General features: G+C 40.2%; 1 protein-coding gene and 1 long non-coding RNA gene across 4 annotated transcripts in view; one reads left to right on the top strand and one right to left on the bottom strand.

Annotated features, from left to right (window-relative positions):
- Nucleotides 1–8,280, bottom strand: part of TRMT1 (tRNA methyltransferase 1) — a 110,847-nt gene extending 102,567 nt beyond the window's left edge. The window contains exon 1 of one of the 3 annotated variants that reach the window (XM_085861429.1): nucleotides 8,095–8,280. The gene's annotated coding sequence lies outside the window, so the exon portion shown is untranslated. The remainder of the gene's footprint in view (nucleotides 1–8,094) is intronic. The other 2 variants (XM_085861426.1, XM_085861434.1) reach the window with 2 other exon arrangements.
- A 2,113-nt stretch (nucleotides 8,281–10,393) lies between these two features.
- LOC147010278 (uncharacterized) lies at nucleotides 10,394–18,041 on the top strand. Its single transcript, XR_015052750.1, has 3 exons — nucleotides 10,394–10,628; nucleotides 11,186–15,655; nucleotides 15,687–18,041. It is a non-coding gene; the product is annotated as an uncharacterized LOC147010278 (long non-coding RNA).
- Nucleotides 18,042–18,794: the final 753 nt, after the last annotated feature.

Genomic DNA, 18,794 nt, shown 5'->3' with positions numbered 1-18,794 from the left:
ACTTTGAGCGGTTGTACCAGGCTGACCCCCCAGCTGTCGAGTTGGACGTCAAGGGTGTTACAATCCCTGTTGCTGACCCTCGAATCAACTGTGGTCCACCATCGCTTGTGGAAACACGGGCTGCGGTGAACCAGTTGAAACGGGGCAAAGCTCCAGGGATCTGTGGCATCCATGCTGAACTTCTCAAGGCTGGTGGAAATGCTGCACTCGCGTCGTTGCATGCAGTTTTGTGCTCTGCCTGGAACACAGGCATCATCCCAACTGACTGGAAGAGGGGCCTTGTTGTCCCTCTCTGGAAAGGGAAGGGTGATCGCCAAGACTGCAACAACTACCGAGGGGTGACGCTGCTCTCAGTGCCGGGCAAGGTCTTTGCTCGGATAATTCTTGATAGGGTTCGCCACCATCTGCTTGAGCACCAGCGTCCCAGAGCAGTCAGGCTTTACACCAAAGAGGTCAACGATTGACCGTATCCTTGCTCTTCGTGTCCTCACTGAACGCAGACGAGAGTTTCGGCGGCAGGGGCTGCTTGCAGCCTATGTTGATCTCTGTAAAGCGTTCGATTCAGTGAATCGGGATGTCCTCTGGAGGATTCTTGGTCTTCGTGGGGTGCCACTGAAACTGATCGATCTGATGTCTGAACTCTACTCTGGTACTGAGAGTGCTGTGAAGTGTGGTGGTACCGCCTCTGACTTATTTCCAGTTGTTACTGGAGTTCGTCAAGGGATGTGTACTTGCCCCCACACTTTTCAGCACTTGTATGGACTGGATTTTTGGGAGGATGTCGGAGAGATCAAGTTGCGGTGCATCGTTTGGCAATGTCAAGATCTCGGACCTTGATTTTGCAGATGATGCAGTCATCTTTGCGGAGACTTTAGACATCCTCTTGGGGGCCCTCGAGGTGCTGAATGAGGAGTCGGAGCCGTTGGGATTACAGGATTTCTTGGGTCAAAACAAAGATCCAGGCTTTCGGTGACATCTTGGATGCTGCTGTCCTGTCTGTGTCTGTTTGTGGTGAGGATGTTGAGGTCGTGGATAGATTCACTTACCTTGGCAGTGATATTCATGTCTCCGCAGGTTGTGAGCCGGAGGTCAATGGAAGACGTCTGGGTCGGGCCTGGGGAGTCATGGATTCACTGGATCATGGGGTGTGGCGCTGCCGGTACCTGTGCGGGAGGACGAAAGTCCGAGTCTTCAGGTCCTTGGTACTTCCAGTCTTGCTCTATGGGTGCGAGACTTGGACTTTGACCAAGGATCTGAGACGGAGACTTAATTCCTTTGGTACCAGGTCTCTTCGGAGAATCCTTGGCTATCGCTGGTCGGATTTTGTGTCCAACGAGCGGTTGCTGAGAGAGACTCGGATGAGATTTGTTACCTGCATAGTCCGTGAGCGTCAGCTGCGGCTGTATGGACATGTGGCTCGTTTTCCTGACGCTGATCCTGCTCACCAGATTCTCTCAGCGAGGGAGTCTCATGAGTGGAGGAGGCCAGTGGGCCGACCACGTGCCTCATGGTTGCAGCAGGTTGACCATCATCTCAAGGAGATGGGGATGGGCCTGGCATCTGCCTGGGGGATGGCCAGACGGAGGCCCCCGGAGTACCGGCGGAAAGTGGACGCAGCGACGCGCTGTTCTGGCACATGCTCCCATACCTGACCTGAGGTGAAGAGGTTTCTGGCAACACTTGACTATTGTTCCCTTGTCGGGTTATTGCGTTATCTGTGCGGTTGAGTGTTAACCAGACACAACAACCACACAAGATTGGCGATAGTTCAGTAACTGAGTGTCATCATGTACGGTTATTATGTCTGGTCTAGTGATAGTTCAGTAACTGAGTGTGTTATCTTGTACGGTTGTTGTGTCTGATTGAGTGATAGTTCAGCAACTGAGAGTGTTATATTGTACGGTTGTTGTGTCTGGTCTATTGGTGTTAAAAACAAAAGATGATTTGGTAAAACTGCAGATAGTAGCAAAACAGTCGAGAAACATTCTCGGAGGAAACATAGACACAAGTGTAATTTCTCATGAACTAGTTTTAACGCAGGCTAAAGCCATTATGCAAAATAATATGCATCCATTATATTCGTATTATAAACAGGTGAGGTCTGGTAAGAGGTTCAATGTGCAGAACCAGTAGATTATTAAATCATTTGATCCGTTTTGTGTTCATACATTTAATGAAAGCAGGTAATATTAATGGGGTCAATGTGTGGTACTGCAGATACTGTAATTGTTCTTGGGTGCGAGTGGGGATACAGAGACTGTGGTTGTTTGGTGGAAGTGGGGATATGGGGCAATTGCGCAAACATGTAAACCATTCACAGGTCAAAATTTCAAAATCGTCCAAATGATTCAAATGAGGTATCATTTTGTTGGGAATTGTATGTAGTTTTCAAATATTTAGTGGAAAATTAAGATTAGATGGATTAAAATACAATTAATCCCACTGATAATCAGAATCTAACAAGGATTTTGAAGAAAAAAAAAAAACGTGATTTTTGATTCCTGATTTTTTTTTTTTTCCAAGCAAATTGAACGAGTCACCAAAAGGGTAGAGTGGAATAAAAGGATACATTTGTCAGTTTCTTGAAATGTAACTTAACTTAATTTGAAACATATATTTTTATACTATTGATTTTTTTTTTGGCTGAGCACTTTGGCAATGTACGTCCGACATCAAAAAAGTACATTTATCAATCTCACTTTAAAACCAAAAAATTTCCAGGAAATGCGAAAAGTGAAATGCAAAGCACATTTTATACCCTCTACACATTTGTAAACTCAGAAATTTTGTATTTACTTTCAATAACAAAAATATGGTGGTCGGACGGACACTTTTATGTACGTCCGACAGGTTGTCAGATTTTTTTTGTACGTCTGACACCACACAATAAAGCACTGAAAAAGGCATTATCATGACTTGGACACTGAATGTGCATGCTTATACCAATCTTCTGGCTAAGTAAAGCCTTTAATTCATTGATAAGTACGAACAGAATAACAGATTTTTCACCTTCTACTCAACATAAAGAATTGTTGGAGAAGTCCTTTTGTGCATTTTCGATTGACTTTAGTGGTTTACTTCTTGCCTCATTTATGATCGCCCAGGCATTTAGTGTCAGTGACTTTAAATCAGTTTTCTACTGACTGAATGTGTTGCAACACAAAGTTCCCGAGCACCTACATTGTAGTAATGACCCAACACGTGAATTGGACACCATGAAGGCTTTGTACAATTACATCAAGTTTTGAGAGAGCAAGTCGTCTCAAACAAATCCTGTAGCTGGTACTCGGGGATACACTGTAGGTGAGTGTTAACATTGATTATATGAATTAAGAATGTGTGTTAACCGCTGTTGAGGACAGTGTGACCACTCCTTGGCTTTTTCACAAGATCTTGGCTATTCGTTGTTCACCTTGGCGTCTTAGTTTTCTATAGGTTTTCTTGGCGTCTAGGTTTCCTATGATCATTGCTTTTCCGAAACCTTGTGAATTATTGGCTTTTTTCATTGGCTCACCTTGGCATTTATGAAAATGAGGAGTGGTCACCCTGGTTAAAGATGTCAGATTGAGTAAGATGTAAAAACAATGTGAATGTTAGGCTCCAGCGGTATCAATTTTTTTCCGATGTCAATGTACTGGTGGCCTCATTTCAATATGAAAAAAATATTATTTTTTTTACACAGGTTCCAAAAATACGTAACAGTCCAATGGACCATTACATATTCATATATGCCGTGCACATCATTGACACACGGAAATTTTTCAAAGTATTCCCACACGGGACATTCTTTCCCCACGATGAGAACAGTTATTTTGCTTCCAACTTCAACTTGTTTTTCAGGGAGATCAGTATTAGTAATCAGCACAGGCCAGTATCCATCGCTATCACGCATCGCCATGTCGGTATGACCATCGCGAATCGCTGTACCGGTATTGAATCATACTGGTATCGCCTCATCCTAGAATCATCCTGCAGTCACTAGAAATCCAGGAATCAATCTCCAGTTCATTTCCAAGAACACAATAGAAGAGAAACGGGAAATGTTGGAAATGTATTGGCGCAACATACACCCAGTGCTGAACACTCACAAGATCCACCGTGTCAAACCACAATGAGCTTATCATCTCATCATCGGTGATACATCAGATTCTGACCAATTCAAGCAGGTTCAAATCAAAGAGCAAGCGGAATATGACCTCAATGATTCCGTGGAATCTCTCAAATCAATGGATGAATCACTGGATGAAGCCAGTGCAACCCAAGAACTACAAATGCAAGTTGGAGATTGGGTGCTGGTTACCAATGATAGCAACAACTTCCCAGGAGAAGTTATAGAGTTTGGTGAAAACACTGCAAGTGAAGTGAAAGTAAATGTTTTGTGTCTTGAGGATTTGATCTGCCAGTTGTGGCCACCTCCAATCTGACAATGTTTGGATCAACGTATCTTTGTGAAGCTGCATTTTCTATGCTCGTTGCTGTCAAGACCAAGTACAGAAACAAGTTGAACGTTAAAGTGGACTTACGTTGCGTTGAAGGGGACAAATCGGTTTCTGTACTTGGTCTTGACAGCAACGAGCATGGAAAAGGCAGCTTCACAAAGATACGTTGATCCAAACATTGTCAGATTGGAGGTGGCCACAACTGGCAGATCACATCCTCAAGACACAAAAGATGTAATTAAGAAAATATATCCACCTGCTGTAGTTGGGAAAAGAGGGCAGTTCACTTTCCAATTTTTGTAGACTTTCTCCAGTAAGATGTACATAACTTCCAAGGCAGTATGTATCTACAGTATCTTTGCATGTATGCATTTGTACTGTAGGTACAGTACATAAAGTAACATCTACAGCTGTATCTTCAGGATTTTTGGTTTTTTTCTTCTCTTTCCATCATAACATGTGCTTGTGCATTTGGTGCTTCTATTGACTCAGAAATTGTATTTCATGATAATCAAGGAAAAACTCTCAATCTATATGATTGTTTTACCTCATTAATAACTCGATTTAAACATTACGTCTGAAACTGCAATGAACAGATTTTCACGTTTACGTCTGAAACAATAAAAATGTACGCCTGACACCAGGATATTTTGGACCGTTTTGGAGTAATTGAAGGAGAGTTGCCAATTTTTGCCATGTTTTCTTTTTCTCATGTTTTAGTGTTAACCTTTCATGAAATAAAGTTTTCAAGAATTCACAGTTTTCCTAAATGTATTACCTCCGCCACTGAAGGTGAAAGAGGTTCTGTTTTCACCCCTTTCTGTCTGTTTGTCCATCTGTTTGGCTGTGTGCAGGATATCTCAAAAAGTTGGGCATGAATCCGGATGAAACTTGCTGGACAGATTGGGTGTGTAGCAAGGACGAATTGATTCGATTTTGGTTAAGGTCCGAAACCGGATCTGGATACAATAATTATTTAATTTTTTAAGTGATTCTTCACCATTGAGAGACAGGGCCAAAAATGATATAGTACTGTATAGCGTGACATTTCAAAAATGTAATGGGCCCGATATGTTCTCGTGGATCAGGCATGACATGGCAGAGGTATGCACTCTTCCCAGTGCCCTTCTAGTTAATTAACATGGCAACGCCGAACGGGACAGATTGACCTGGCAGAGTTTTGTTTTCTTGCAACTTTTTTAATGAAAAAAAAATTTTGTATGATATTTCATTCATGTGCCAAATAAAAGGTTTTACACATCCCTGTGTATTTGTTTAATTTTTTTTCGGGATTGCTTGAAAAATGTCAAAAAATTTCATGTGGAAAAAAAAAAACCACGTTAATGCTTTCGTGGGTCAGATAGACCCAAGTATTCATTAACCGACATTTTTCTCGAACAAAACATTTTTGCACATGACCTTTCATATATGTTTAGAACAGAGTGTAATACATATTCCCAAGTGTGTTTTGTTTATGCTTTGTCTTTCAGGATCATGAGAAAATTTATTTTTAAAATGCAATACCCCCGCGAATGCATTCATGGGTTAGATTGACCCGGCAGGGTTTTTGTTTCCGTATAATTTTGTTATAAAAACGTTTTTATCTATGATCTTTCATACATGCTTCGAATAAAGGGTAATTCATAATCCTGTATGAGTGTTTTGTTTTGTTTTAAACCTTTAAAAATCTTTGGCAAAATGGCTGAACATATCAAGGCGAAACTTTACAGCTATGACCGCCTATCCATGTGGAACAAAAAGTTCTCCACCTATGATGTCATAGGTCACATTGTTTGGCAGCCAGATTGGATTTACCCCCAAAAAAACAGTAAAAAAAATTCTTCTCCAGAACAGCGAGACAGATCGAGGGGAAACCACACAAATGTTCCCTTGTGGAAACCAGGGTATTCACAAATAATTGAGAGGTCACATGGTCAGGCAGCCATGTTTAATTGAACATAAATATTTTTTAAATTCTCTCTCTCGAACTGCATCATCAATTGAACTACAACTTCACAATTATGATCGAGTAGACATGGGGAACCGATCGGCCACAAGGTCTGGCAGTCGGAATTATTTCATTGTTTGAATATGAGAACTTAAAAAAAAAAAAAAAAAAAAAAAAAACAACACATGGGTGTGTGTGAATGGGTTTGAGGGTTAAGGAGCAGCAATTCAATTGCTACCGATGATGGCCCAGGAAAAAGGGCTAACTGCGTATGTAATAAGTAGATTGAATGCGCGTGTTACTCGGTCCATAACTTGTCAATCCCACGTCGTAGAGAGACATGTGGGGCCTTGTATGACTCGAAGTCCCGGTTTACCCTATGGACCCATGGTGAACATTTATTACTTCGTGTTCAGGTTATTTAAACACCAGTTCAATTGACACTGACGATATCCCCAAGAAAAATGGTCAACTGCGTACGTAATAAATAGATTGAACCCAGCGTGTTAAGAGGTCCTTAACCTGTCAATCCCATGTTGTATTAAAGCCGGGCGTCTTGGTACCCGGTCATCACTGCCAGCAGTTATAAAGTGGCGGTTCTCGTTATTAAAATTGGAAATTAATTGTAGAATCGTTTATTTTATCCAAAGATTGTGAGCTATGGTTGACGGTGAAATTTTCCATTTTTTGTGGACAAATTAATTTCATTTTCATCGCAGGACGGACAAGTAACCAGAGGTTGGCAATCATAACCCAGGCTTGATGTGTCTCATGGCCTCCACCTGTGTTAACGTTCTTTGCAAGGCAAAACATTATTATTATTATTATTATCATTACAATACATGCATTGTAAATGATACAAGTACATGGGAATTGGACTACATTGATATGGTTACTTTAATTTTATTATTGCCATCCTTTGGTGATGATCGAAGCTCCATGTTGTAAAGTTACAAGACAGCCAATACCCCCCCCCCCCCAGGTTTCTGCAGGGCCCACACGGTCCACCATCAACCCCCTTCTGGTAAAACTACCAAAATCCAGGATCACTGCTCACTTCACACTCATTTGTTCCTCTTTTTTCCCCACCTATGGAATCAACTTCCACATCCTCATCAATCTCATTCTTCCCTCCAGGTCTTCAACATAGCTGTTCACCATCTTAGATCATCCCCATTCCAAAACCATGATCTTTTCTACCCTCATTAACCCACCAAAATCCCACCTCCTTCCAAATTTCCACTTTTCCCTCCTGAGAGTTTCCTTTGTGTCCACCCCACGCTTCCCCTACTGCCCCCCACCACGACCCCCCCCACCTCCTCCTCCCCAATCGTTTGTCTGCCTCATCCCGTCTCTCCTCCTTTTATGTTCCTCTTGTCCTGTTGTGTCCTGATCCGTTCAGTGTACTTGTACGTACTATCTCTTCAACGACCCTCGACTCTGTTAGACGAAAAAAAAAAACTTAAACCCAGGAGGCGGCCATTAGGCCCATGAAGCCTGCGCAACGGATGTCAACCCATGGTTGTTTTTGTCGGTTCTCCGTCGTTGTGAATGCTGAGAGTCAGGGGAGGAAGCAGCAGCATGTTCATCTACACAAAACTTCATCTTTTATAAAATGCGTCTTGAGCGTTGAATGAAGTAACAATAAATAAAAACATTAATTCAAACACAACACGTGCACCGATCCACTTCCTGTCACATATTTACCTCAACGTTCTCCTTTCCCTCGGCTCGCGATCACAGTGGCGATCTGTCAAAGAGAACAAACAACAACAACAACAACAATAAAAAATTAAATTACATTACAACCCGGTACAAGAATGACCGAGCCGAGGAATGCACCGAAATATTGGGTAAATTACACCTAGCGGATTCTATCAAGGAATACAACAAGAAAACACCACTCAATGGACACAAAATGATATATCGCTCAGACAGTGTTCTGTTTATACACCGCCTATAATATCAACCAAAACCCCCAAATAATCAGCCCAAAGTACGAGTCATATAAGACGCTCGATGGGTTTGCGGGAGAGAGGGATTTATAAAACCTGCGATCATTTGCTGCAGAGGGGAGAATAAAATCGATTTGTGCTGAATCGTACATTAGGAAGGATGAAGGATGTGCGTGAGGACGCAAGGAATGACAAGGAATCGAGACGGAGAAGAAGAGCCCCACGCCCACGTGGTGCCTGTGGGCCTGTGCCACATTAACACCAGAACAATTAATTAATGTAAAAAAATTAAAATGAAAAATTATTTTGAAAACAAAACAAGGAAAAGTGCAATCAGAGGTAACAGCCCCTTGGCAGGACTTGTTTTGTGTGGTGTTTGTTTAGTGTTTGTGTAGTTTTGTGTGGTGTTTGTGTAGTTTTGTGTGGTGTTTGTGTAGTCTTGTGTAGTGTTTGTGTGGTGTTTGTGTAGTTTTATGTCGTGTTTGTGTAGTTTTGTGTGGTTTGTGTAGTTTTGTGTGGTGTTTGTGTAGTTTTGTGTGGTGTTTGTGTAGTTTTGTGTGGTGTTTGTGTAGTTTTGTGTGGTGTTTTGTGTGGTGTTTGTGTAGTTTTGTGTCATGTTTGTGTAGTTTTGTGTGGTGTTTGTGTAGTTTTGTGTGGTGTTTGTGTAGTTTTGTGTGGTGTTTGTGTAGTCTTGTGTAGTGTTTGTGTGGTGTTTGTGTAGTTTTATGTCGTGTTTGTGTAGTTTTGTGTGGTTTGAGTAGTTTTGTGTGGTGTTTGTGTAGTTTTGTGTGGTGTTTGTGTGGTTTTGTGTGGTGTTTGTGTAGTTTTGTGTGGTGTTTGTGTCGTTTTGTGTGGTGTTTGTGTCGTTTTGTGTGGTGTTTTGTGTGGTGTTTGTGTAGTTTTGTGTAGTCTTGTGTGGTGTTTGTGTGGTTTTGTGTGGTGTTTGTGTAGTTTTGTGTGGTGTTTGTGTAGTTTTGTGTGGTGTTTGTGTAGTTTTGTGTGGTGTTTGTGTAGTTTTGTGTGGTGTTTGTGTAGTCTTGTGTAGTTTTGTGTAGTTTTTGTACAGTTTTGTGTGGTGTTTGTGTAGTTTTGTGTGGTGTTTGTGTAGTTTTGTGTGGTGTTTGTGTGGTTTTGTGTGGTGTTTGTGTAGTTTTGTGTGGTGTTTGTGTAGTTTTGTGTGGTGTTTGTGTAGTCTTCTGTCGTGTTTGTGTAGTTTTGTGTGGTGTTTGTGTAGTTTTGTGTGGTGTTTGTGTTGTTTTGTGTGGTGTTTTGCGTCGTGTCTGTGTGGTGTTTGTGTAGTTTTGTGTGGTGTTTGTGTAGTCTTGTGTCGTGTTTGTGTAGTTTTGTGTGGTGTTTGTGTAGTCTTGTGTAGTTTTGTGTGGTGTTTGTGTAGTTTTGTGTGGTGTTTGTGTAGTTTTGTGTGGTGTTTGTGTAGTCTTGTGTCATGTTTGTCTAGTTTTGTGTGGTGTTTGTGTAGTCTTGTGTAGTTTTGTGTGGTGTTTGTGAAGTTTTGTGTGGTGCTTGTGTAGTTTTGTGTGGTGTTTGTGTAGTTTTGTGTGGTTTTTGTGTGGTGTTTGTGTCGTGTTTGTGTGGTGTTTGTGTAGTTTTGTGTCGTGTTTGTGTGGTGTTTGTGTCGTTTTGTGTGGTGTTTGTGTAGTTTTGTGTGGCGTTTGTGTGCTGTCTGCGTAGCTTTGTGTGGTGTTTGTGTAGTTTTGTGTGGTGTTTGTTTAGTTTTGTGTCATGTTTGTGTGGTTTTTGTGTGGTGTTTGTGTAGTTTTGTGTCGTGTTTGTGTGGTGTTTGTGTAGTTTTGTGTGGTGTTTGTGTAGTTTTGTGTGGTGTTTGTTTAGTGTTTGTGTAGTTTTGTGTCATGTTTGTGTAGTTTTGTGTGGTGTTTGTGTAGTTTTGTGTCATGTTTGTGTAGTTTTGTGTGGTGTTTGTGTAGTTTTGTGTGGTGTTTGTTTAGTGTTTGTGTAGTTTTGTGTCGTGTTTGTGTAGTTTTGTGTGGTGTTTGTGTAGTTTCGTGTGGTGTGTTTAGTGTGGTGTGTTTGTGTGGTGTTTGTGTAGTTTTGTGTGGTGTTTTTGTTGTTTTGTGTGGTTTTGTGTGGTGTTTGTGTTGTTTTGTGTGGTGTTTTGTGTTGTTTTGTGTGGTGTTTGTGTAGCTTTGTGTGGTGTTTGTGTAGTTTTGTGTGGTGTTTGTGTAGTTTTGTGTGGTGTTTGTGTGGTTTTGTGTGGTGTTTTGTGGTGTTTGTGTAGTTTTGTGTGGTGTTTGTGTCGTTTTGTGTGGTGTTTGTGTCGTTTTGTGTGGTGTTTTGTGTGGTGTTTGTGTAGTTTTGTGTAGTCTTGTGTGGTGTTTGTGTGGTTTTGTGTGGTGTTTGTGTAGTTTTGTGTGGTGTTTGTGTAGTTTTGTGTGGTGTTTGTGTAGTTTTGTGTGGTGTTTGTGTAGTTTTGTGTGGTGTTTGTGTAGTTTTGTGTGGTGTTTGTGTAGTTTTGTGTGGTGTTTGTGTAGTCTTGTGTAGTTTTGTGTGGTTTTTGTATAGTTTTGTGTGGTGTTTGTGTAGTTTTGTGTGGTGTTTGTGTAGTCTTCTGTCATGTTTGTGTAGTTTTGTGTGGTGTTTGTGTAGTCTTGTGTAGTTTTGTGTGGTGTTTGTGTAGTTTTGTGTGGTGTTTGTGTAGTTTTGTGTGGTGTTTGTGTAGTTTTGTGTGGTGTTTTGCGTCGTGTTTGTGTGGTGTTTGTGTCGTTTTGTGTGCCGTTTGTGTAGTCTTGTGTCCTGTTTGTGTAGTTTTGTGTGGTGTTTGTGTAGTCTTGTGTAGTTTTGTGTGCTGTTTGTGAAGTTTTGTGTAGTTTTGTGTGGTGTTTGTGTAGTTTTGTGTGGTGTTTGTGTAGTTTTGTGTGGTGTTTGTGTAGTCTTGTGTCATGTTTGTCTAGTTTTGTGTGGTGTTTGTGTAGTTTTGTGTAGTTTTGTGTGGTGTTTGTGTAGTTTTGTGTGGTGTTTGTGTAGTTTTGTGTGGTGTTTGTGTAGTCTTGTGTCATGTTTGTCTAGTTTTGTGTGGTGTTTGTGTAGTCTTGTGTAGTTTTGTGTGGTGTTTGTGAGGTTTTGTGTGTTGCTTGTGTAGTTTTGTGTGGTGTTTGTGTAGTTTTGTGTAGTTTTGTGTGGTGTTTGTGTGGTTTTTGTGTGGTGTTTGTGTCGTTTTGTGTGGTGTTTGTGTGGTGTTTGTGTAGTTTTGTGTGGTGTTTTTTTAGTTTTGTGTCTTGTTTGTGTGGTTTTTGTTTGGTGTTTGTGTAGTTTTGTGTCGTGTTTGTGTGGTGTTTGTGTGGTGTTTGTGTGGTGTTTGTGTAGTTTTGTGTGGTGTTTGTGTAGTCTTGTGTAGTTTTGTGTGGTGTTTGTGAAGTTTTGTGTGGTGCTTGTGTAGTTTTGTGTGGTGTTTGTGTAGTTTTGTGTAGTTTTGTGTGGTGTTTGTGTGGTTTTTGTGTGGTGTTTGTGTCATTTTGTGTGGTGTTTGTGTGGTGTTTGTGTAGTTTTGTGTGGTGTTTGTTTAGTTTTGTGTGGTGTTTGTGTAGTTTTGTGTAGTTTTGTGTGGTGTTTGTGTGGTTTTTGTGTGGTGTTTGTGTCGTTTTGTGTGGTGTTTGTGTGGTGTTTGTGTAGTTTTGTGTGGTGTTTGTTTAGTTTTGTGTCATGTTTGTGTGGTTTTTGTGTGGTGTTTGTGTAGTTTTGTGTCGTGTTTGTGTGGTGTTTGTGTGGTGTTTGTGTAGTTTTGTGTGGTGTTTGTGTAGTTTTGTGTGGTGTTTGTTTAGTGTTTGTGTAGTTTTGTGTCATGTTTGTGTAGTTTTGTGTGGTGTTTGTGTAGTTTTGTGTGGTGTTTGTGTAGTTTTGTGTGGTGTTTGTGTAGTTTTGTGTGGTGTTTGTTTAGTGTTTGTGTAGTTTTGTGTCATGTTTGTGTAGTTTTGTGTGGTGTTTGTTTCGTGTTTGTGTAGTTTTGTGTCGTGTTTGTGTAGTTTTGTGTCGTGTTTGTGTAGTTTTGTGTGGTGTTTGTGTAGTTTTGTGTGGTGTTTGTTTAGTGTTTGTGTAGTTTTGTGTGGTGTTTGTGTAGTTTTGTGTGGTGTTTCTTTAGTGTTTGTGTAGTTTTGTGTGGTGTTTGTGTAGTTTTGTGTGGTGTTTGTGTGTGTGTTTTGTGTGGTGTTTTGTGTGGTGTTTGTGTAGTTTTGTGTGGTTTTGTGTGGTGTTTGTGTTGTTTTGTGTGGTGTTTTGTGTGGTGTTTTGTGTAGTTTTGTGTGGTGTTTTGTGTTGTTTTGTGTGGTGTTTTGTGTGGTGTTTGTGTAGTTTTGTGTGGTGTTTGTGTGGTTTTTGCGTGGTGTTTGTGTCGTGTTTGTGTGGTGTTTGTGTCGTTTTGTGTGGTGTTTGTGTAGTTTTGTGTGGTGTTTGTGTGGTTTTGTGTGGTGTTTGTGTCGTGTTTGTGTCGTGTTTGTGTAGTTTTGTGTCGTGTTTGTGTGGTGTTTGTGTAGTTTTGTGTGGTGTTTGTGTAGTTTTGTGTGGTGTTTGTTTAGTGTTTGTGTAGTTTTGTGTCATGTTTGTGTAGTTTTGTGTGGTGTTTGTGTAGTTTTGTGTGGTGTTTGTTTCGTGTTTGTGTAGTTTTGTGTGGTGTTTGTTTCGTGTTTGTGTAGTTTTGTGTGGTGTTTGTTTCGTGTTTGTGTAGTTTTGTGTCGTGTTTGTGTAGTTTTGTGTAGTTTTGTGTGGTGTTTGTGTAGTTTTGTGTGGTTTTGTTTAGTGTTTGTGTAGTTTTGTGTGGTGTTTGTGTAGTGTTTGTGTGGTGTTTATGTAGTTTTGTGTGGTGTTTGTGTAGTTTTGTGTGGTGTTTGTTTAGTGTTTGTGTAGTTTTGTGACATGTTTGTGTAGTTTTGTGTGGTGTTTGTGTAGTTTTGTGTGGTGTTTGTTTAGTGTTTGTGTAGTTTTGTGTCGTGTTTGTGTAGTTTTGTGTGGTGTTTGTGTAGTTTTGTGTGGTGTTTGTTTTGTGTTTGTGTAGTTTTGTGTGGTGTTTGTGTAGTTTTGTGTAGTTTTGTGTGGTGTTTGTGTAGTTTTGTGTGGTGTTTGTGTAGTTTTGTGTGGTGTTTGTGTAGTTTTGTGTGGTGTTTGTGTGGTTTTGTGTGGTGTTTTGTGGTGTTTGTGTAGTTTTGTGTGGTGTTTGTGTCGTTTTGTGTGGTGTTTGTGTCGTTTTGTGTGGTGTTTGTGTCGTTTTGTGTGTCGTTTTGTGTGGTGTTTTGTGTGGTGTTTGTGTAGTTTTGTGTAGTCTTGTGTGGTGTTTGTGTGGTTTTGTGTGGTGTTTGTGTAGTTTTGTGTGGTGTTTGTGTAGTTTTGTGTGGTGTTTGTGTAGTTTTGTGTGGTGTTTGTGTAGTTTTGTGTGGTGTTTGTGTAGTTTTGTGTGGTGTTTGTGTAGTTTTGTGTGGTGTTTGTGTAGTTTTGTGTGGTGTTTGTGTAGTCTTGTGTAGTTTTGTGTGGTTTTTGTATAGTTTTGTGTGGTGTTTGTGTAGTTTTGTGTGGTGTTTGTGTAGTTTTGTGTGGTGTTTGTGTAGTTTTGTGTGGTGTTTGTGTAGTTTTGTGTGGTGTTTGTGTCGTCTTCTGTCGTGTTTGTGTAGTTTTGTGTGGTGTTTGTGTAGTCTTGTGTAGTTTTGTGTGGTGTTTGTGTAGTTTTGTGTGGTGTTTGTGTAGTTTTGTGTGGTGTTTGTGTTGTTTTGTGTGGTGTTTTGCGTCGTGTTTGTGTGGTGTTTGTGTCGTTTTGTGTGGTGTTTGTGTAGTTTTGTGTGGTGTTTGTGTAGTCTTGTGTCGTGTTTGTGTAGTTTTGTGTGGTGTTTGTGTAGTCTTGTGTAGTTTTGTGTGGTGTTTGTGTAGTTTTGTGTGGTGTTTGTGTAGTTTTGTGTGGTGCTTGTGTAGTCTTGTGTCACGTTTGTCTAGTTCTGTGTGGTGCTTGTGTAGTCTTGTGTAGTTTTGGGTGGGGTTTGCGAAGTTTTGTGTGGTGCTTGTGTAGTTTTGTGTGGTGTTTGTGTAGTTTTGTGTGGTGTTTGTGTGGTTTTTGTGTGGTATTTGTGTCGTGTTTGTGTAGTTTTGTGTCGTGTTTGTGTGGTGTTTGTGTCGTTTTGTGTGGTGTTTGTGTGGTGTTTGTGTAGTTTTGTGTGGTGTTTGTGTAGTTTTGTGTGGTGTTTGTTTAGTTTTGTGTCATGTTTGTGTGGTTTTGTGTGGTGTTTGTGTAGTTTTGTGTCGTGTTTGTGTGGTGTTTGTGTGGTGTTTGTGTAGTTTTGTGTCGTGTTTGTGTGGTTTTTGTGTGGTGTTTGTGTAGTTTTGTGTCGTGTTTGTGTGGTGTTTGTGTAGTTTTGTGTGGTGTTTGTGTAGTCTTGTGTAGTTTTGTGTGGTGTTTGTGAAGTTTTGTGTGGTGCTTGTGTAGTTTTGTGTGGTGTTTGTGTAGTTTTGTGTGGTGTTTGTGTGGTTTTTGTGTGGTGTTTGTGTCGTGTTTGTGTGTTGTTTGTGTAGTTTTGTGTCGTGTTTGTGTGGTGTTTGTGTAGTTTTGTGTCGTGTTTGTGTGGTGTTTGTGTCGTTTTGTGTGGTGTTTGTGTAGTTTTGTGTGGTGTTTGTGTAGTTTTGTGTGGTGTTTGTTTAGTTTTGTGTCATGTTTGTGTGGTTTTTGTGTGGTGTTTGTGTAGTTTTGTGTCGTGTTTGTGTGGTGTTTGTGTGGTGTTTGTGTAGTTTTGTGTGGTGTTTGTGTAGTTTTGTGTGGTGTTTGTTTAGTGTTTGTGTAGTTTTGTGTCATGTTTCTGTAGTTTTGTGTGGTGTTTGTGTAGTTTTGTGTGGTGTTTGTGTAGTTTTGTGTGGTGTTTGTGTAGTTTTGTGTGGTGTTTGTGTAGTTTTGTGTGGTGTTTGTTTCGTGTTTGTGTAGTTTTGTGTCATGTTTCTGTAGTTTTGTGTGGTGTTTGTGTAGTTTTGTGTGGTGTTTGCGTAGTTTTGTGTGGTGTTTGTTTAGTGTTTGTGTAGTTTTGTGTGGTGTTTGTGTAGTTTTGTGTGGTGTTTGTGTAGTTTTGTGTGGTTTTGTGTGGTGTTTGTGTTGTTTTGTGTGGTGTTTTGTGTTGTTTTGTGTGGTGTTTGTGTAGTTTTGTGTGGTGTTTGTGTAGTTTTGTGTGGTGTTTGTTTAGTGTTTGTGTAGTTTTGTGTGGTGTTTGTGTAGTTTTGTGTGGTGTTTGTGTAGTTTTGTGTGGTTTTGTGTGGTGTTTGTGTTGTTTTGCGTGGTGTTTTGTGTTGTTTTGTGTGGTGTTTGTGTAGTTTTGTGTGGTGTTTGTGTAGTTTTGTGTGGTGTTTGTGTAGTTTTGTGTGGTTTTGTGTGGTGTTTTGTGGTGTTTGTGTAGTTTTGTGTGGTGTTTGTGTCGTTTTGTGTGGTGTTTGTGTCGTTTTGTGTGGTGTTTTGTGTGGTGTTTGTGTAGTTTTGTGTAGCCTTGTGTGGTGTTTGTGTGGTTTTGTGTGGTGTTTGTGTAGTTTTGTGTGGTGTTTGTGTAGTTTTGTGTGGTGTTTGTGTAGTTTTGTGTGGTGTTTGTGTAGTTTTGTGTGGTGTTTGTGTAGTTTTGTGTGGTGTTTGTGTAGTCTTGTGTAGTTTTGTGTGGTTTTGTATAGTTTTGTGTGGTGTTTGTGTAGTTTTGTGTGGTGTTTGTGTAGTCTTCTGTCATGTTTGTGTAGTTTTGTGTGGTGTTTGTGTAGTCTTGTGTAGTTTTGTGTGGTGTTTGTGTAGTTTTGTGTGGTGTTTGTGTAGTTTTGTGTGGTGTTTGTGTTGTTTTGTGTGGTGTTTTGCGTCGTGTTTGTGTGGTGTTTGTGTCGTTTTGTGTGGTGTTTGTGTAGTCTTGTGTCGTGTTTGTGTAGTTTTGTGTGGTTTTTGTGTAGTCTTGTGTAGTTTTGTGTGGTGTTTGTGTAGTTTTGTGTGGTGTTTGTGTAGTCTTGTGTCATGTTTGTCTAGTTTTGTGTGGTGTTTGTGTAGTCTTGTGTAGTTTTGTGTGGTGTTTGTGAAGTTTTGTGTGGTGCTTGTGTAGTTTTGTGTGGTGTTTGTGTAGTTTTGTGTAGTTTTGTGTGGTGTTTGTGTAGTTTTGTGTGGTGTTTGTTTAGTTTTGTGTCATGTTTGTGTGGTTTTGTGTGGTGTTTGTGTAGTTTTGTGTCGTGTTTGTGTGGTGTTTGTGTGGTGTTTGTGTAGTTTTGTGTGGTGTTTGTGTAGTTTTGTGTGGTGTTTGTTTAGTGTTTGTGTAGTTTTGTGTCATGTTTGTGTAGTTTTGTGTAATGTTTGTGTAGTTTTGTGTGGTGTTTGTGTGGTGTTTGTGTAGTTTTGTGTGGTGTTTGTGTAGTTTTGTGTGGTGTTTGTGTAGTTTTGTGTGGTGTTTGTTTAGTGTTTGTGTAGTTTTGTGTCATGTTTGTGTAGTTTTGTGTGGTGTTTGTGTAGTTTTGTGTGGTGTTTGTTTCGTGTTTGTGTAGTTTTGTGTCGTGTTTGTGTAGTTTTGTGTGGTGTTTGTGTAGTTTTGTGTGGTGTTTGTGTAGTTTTGTGTGGTGTTTGTTTAGTGTTTGTGTAGTTTTGTGTGGTGTTTGTGTAGTTTTGTGTGGTGTTTGTGTTGTTTTGTGTGGTGTTTTGTGTTGTTTTGTGTGGTGTTTTGTGTGGTGTTTGTGTAGTTTTGTGTGGTTTTGTGTGGTGTTTGTGTTGTTTTGTGTGGTGTTTTGTGTGGTGTTTTGTGTGGTGTTTGTGTAGTTTTGTGTGGTGTTTGTGTAGTTTTGTGTGGTTTTGTGTGGTGTTTGTGTTGTTTTGTGTGGTGTTTTGTGTTGTTTTGTGTGGTGTTTTGTGTGGTGTTTGTGTAGTTTTGTGTGGTGTTTGTGTGGTTTTTGTGTGGTGTTTGTGTCGTGTTTGTGTGGTGTTTGTGTAGTTTTGTGTGGTGTTTGTGTGGTTTTTGTGTGGTGTTTGTGTCGTGTTTGTGTGGTGTTTGTGTAGTTTTGTGTGGTGTTTGTGTAGTTTTGTGTGGTGTTTGTTTAGTGTTTGTGTAGTTTTGTGTCGTGTTTGTGTAGTTTTGTGTGGTGTTTGTTTAGTGTTTGTGTAGTTTTGTGTGGTGTTTGTGTAGTTTTGTGTGGTTTTGTGTGGTGTTTGTGTTGTTTTGTGTGGTGTTTTGTGTTGTTTTGTGTGGTGTTTTGTGTGGTGTTTGTGTAGTTTTGTGTGGTGTTTGTGTAGTTTTGTGTGGTTTTGTGTGGTGCTTGTGTTGTTTTGTGTGGTGTTTTGTGTTGTTTTGTGTGGTGTTTTGTGTGGTGTTTGTGTAGTTTTGTGTGGTGTGTGTGTAGTTTTGTGCGGTTTTGTGTGGTGTTTGTGTTGTTTTGTGTGGTGTTTTGTGTTGTTTTGTGTGGTGTTTGTGTAGTTTTGTGTGGTGTTTGTGTAGTTTTTGTGTGGTGTTTGTTTCGTGTTTGTGTAGTTTTGTGTCGTGTTTGTGTGGTGTTTGTGTAGTTTTGTGTGGTGTTTGTGTGGTGTTTGTGTGGTTTTTGTGTGGTGTTTGTGTCGTGTTTGTGTAGTTTTGTGTCGTGTTTGTGTGGTGTTTGTGTAGTTTTGTGTGGTGTTTGTGTAGTTTTGTGTGGTGTTTGTGTGGTGTTTGTGTTGTTTTGTGTGGTGTTTTGTGTTGTTTTGTGTGGTGTTTTGTGTGGTGTTTGTGTAGTGTTTGTGTCGTGTTTGTGTGGTGTTTGTGTGGTTTTGTGTGGTGTTTGTGTTGTTTTGTGTGGTGTTTTGTGTTGTTTTGTGTGGTGTTTTGTTTAGTGTTTGTGTAGTTTTGTGTCATGTTTGTGTAGTTTTGTGTGGTGTTTGTGTAGTTTTGTGTGGTGTTTTGTGTTGTTTTGTGTGGTGTTTGTTTAGTGTTTGTGTAGTGTTTGTGTCATGTTTGTGTAGTTTTGTGTGGTGTTTGTGTAGTTTTGTGTGGTGCTTGTGTAGTTTTGTGTGGTGTTTGTGTAGTTTTGTGTGGTGTTTGTTTCGTGTTTGTGTAGTTTTGTGTGGTGTTTGTTTAGTGTTTGTGTAGTTTTTGTGTCGTGTTTGTGTAGTTTTGTGTGGTGTTTGTGTAGTTTTGTGTGGTGTTTGTGTAGTTTTGTGAGGTTTTGTTTAGTGTTTGTGTAGTTTTGTGTGGTGTTTGTGTAGTGTTTGTGTGGTGTTTGTGTAGTTTTGTGTGGTGTTTGTGTAGTCTTATGTAGTTTTGTGAAGTTTTGCGTGGTGTTTGTGTTGTTTTGTGTGGTGTTTGTGTAGTTTTGTGTAGTTTTGTGTGGTGTTTGTGTAGTTTTGTGTAGTTTTGTGTGGTGTTTGTGTAGTCTTGTGTGGTGTTTGTTTAGTGTTTGTGTAGTCTTCTGTCGTGTTTGTGTAGTTTTGTGTGGTGTTTGTGTAGTCTTGTGTAGTTTTGTGTGGTGTTTGTGTAGTTCTCTGTG

This window comes from Eptatretus burgeri, chromosome 17, assembly GCF_056783735.1.
Source record: "Eptatretus burgeri isolate ZD-2024b chromosome 17, Ebu_testis_v1, whole genome shotgun sequence".
In the NCBI taxonomy this organism is placed as follows: Eukaryota; Metazoa; Chordata; class Myxini; order Myxiniformes; family Myxinidae; genus Eptatretus; species Eptatretus burgeri.
The sequence above is the reverse complement of the archived record's forward strand: the minus strand, read 5'-3'. Positions and strand labels throughout refer to the sequence as shown.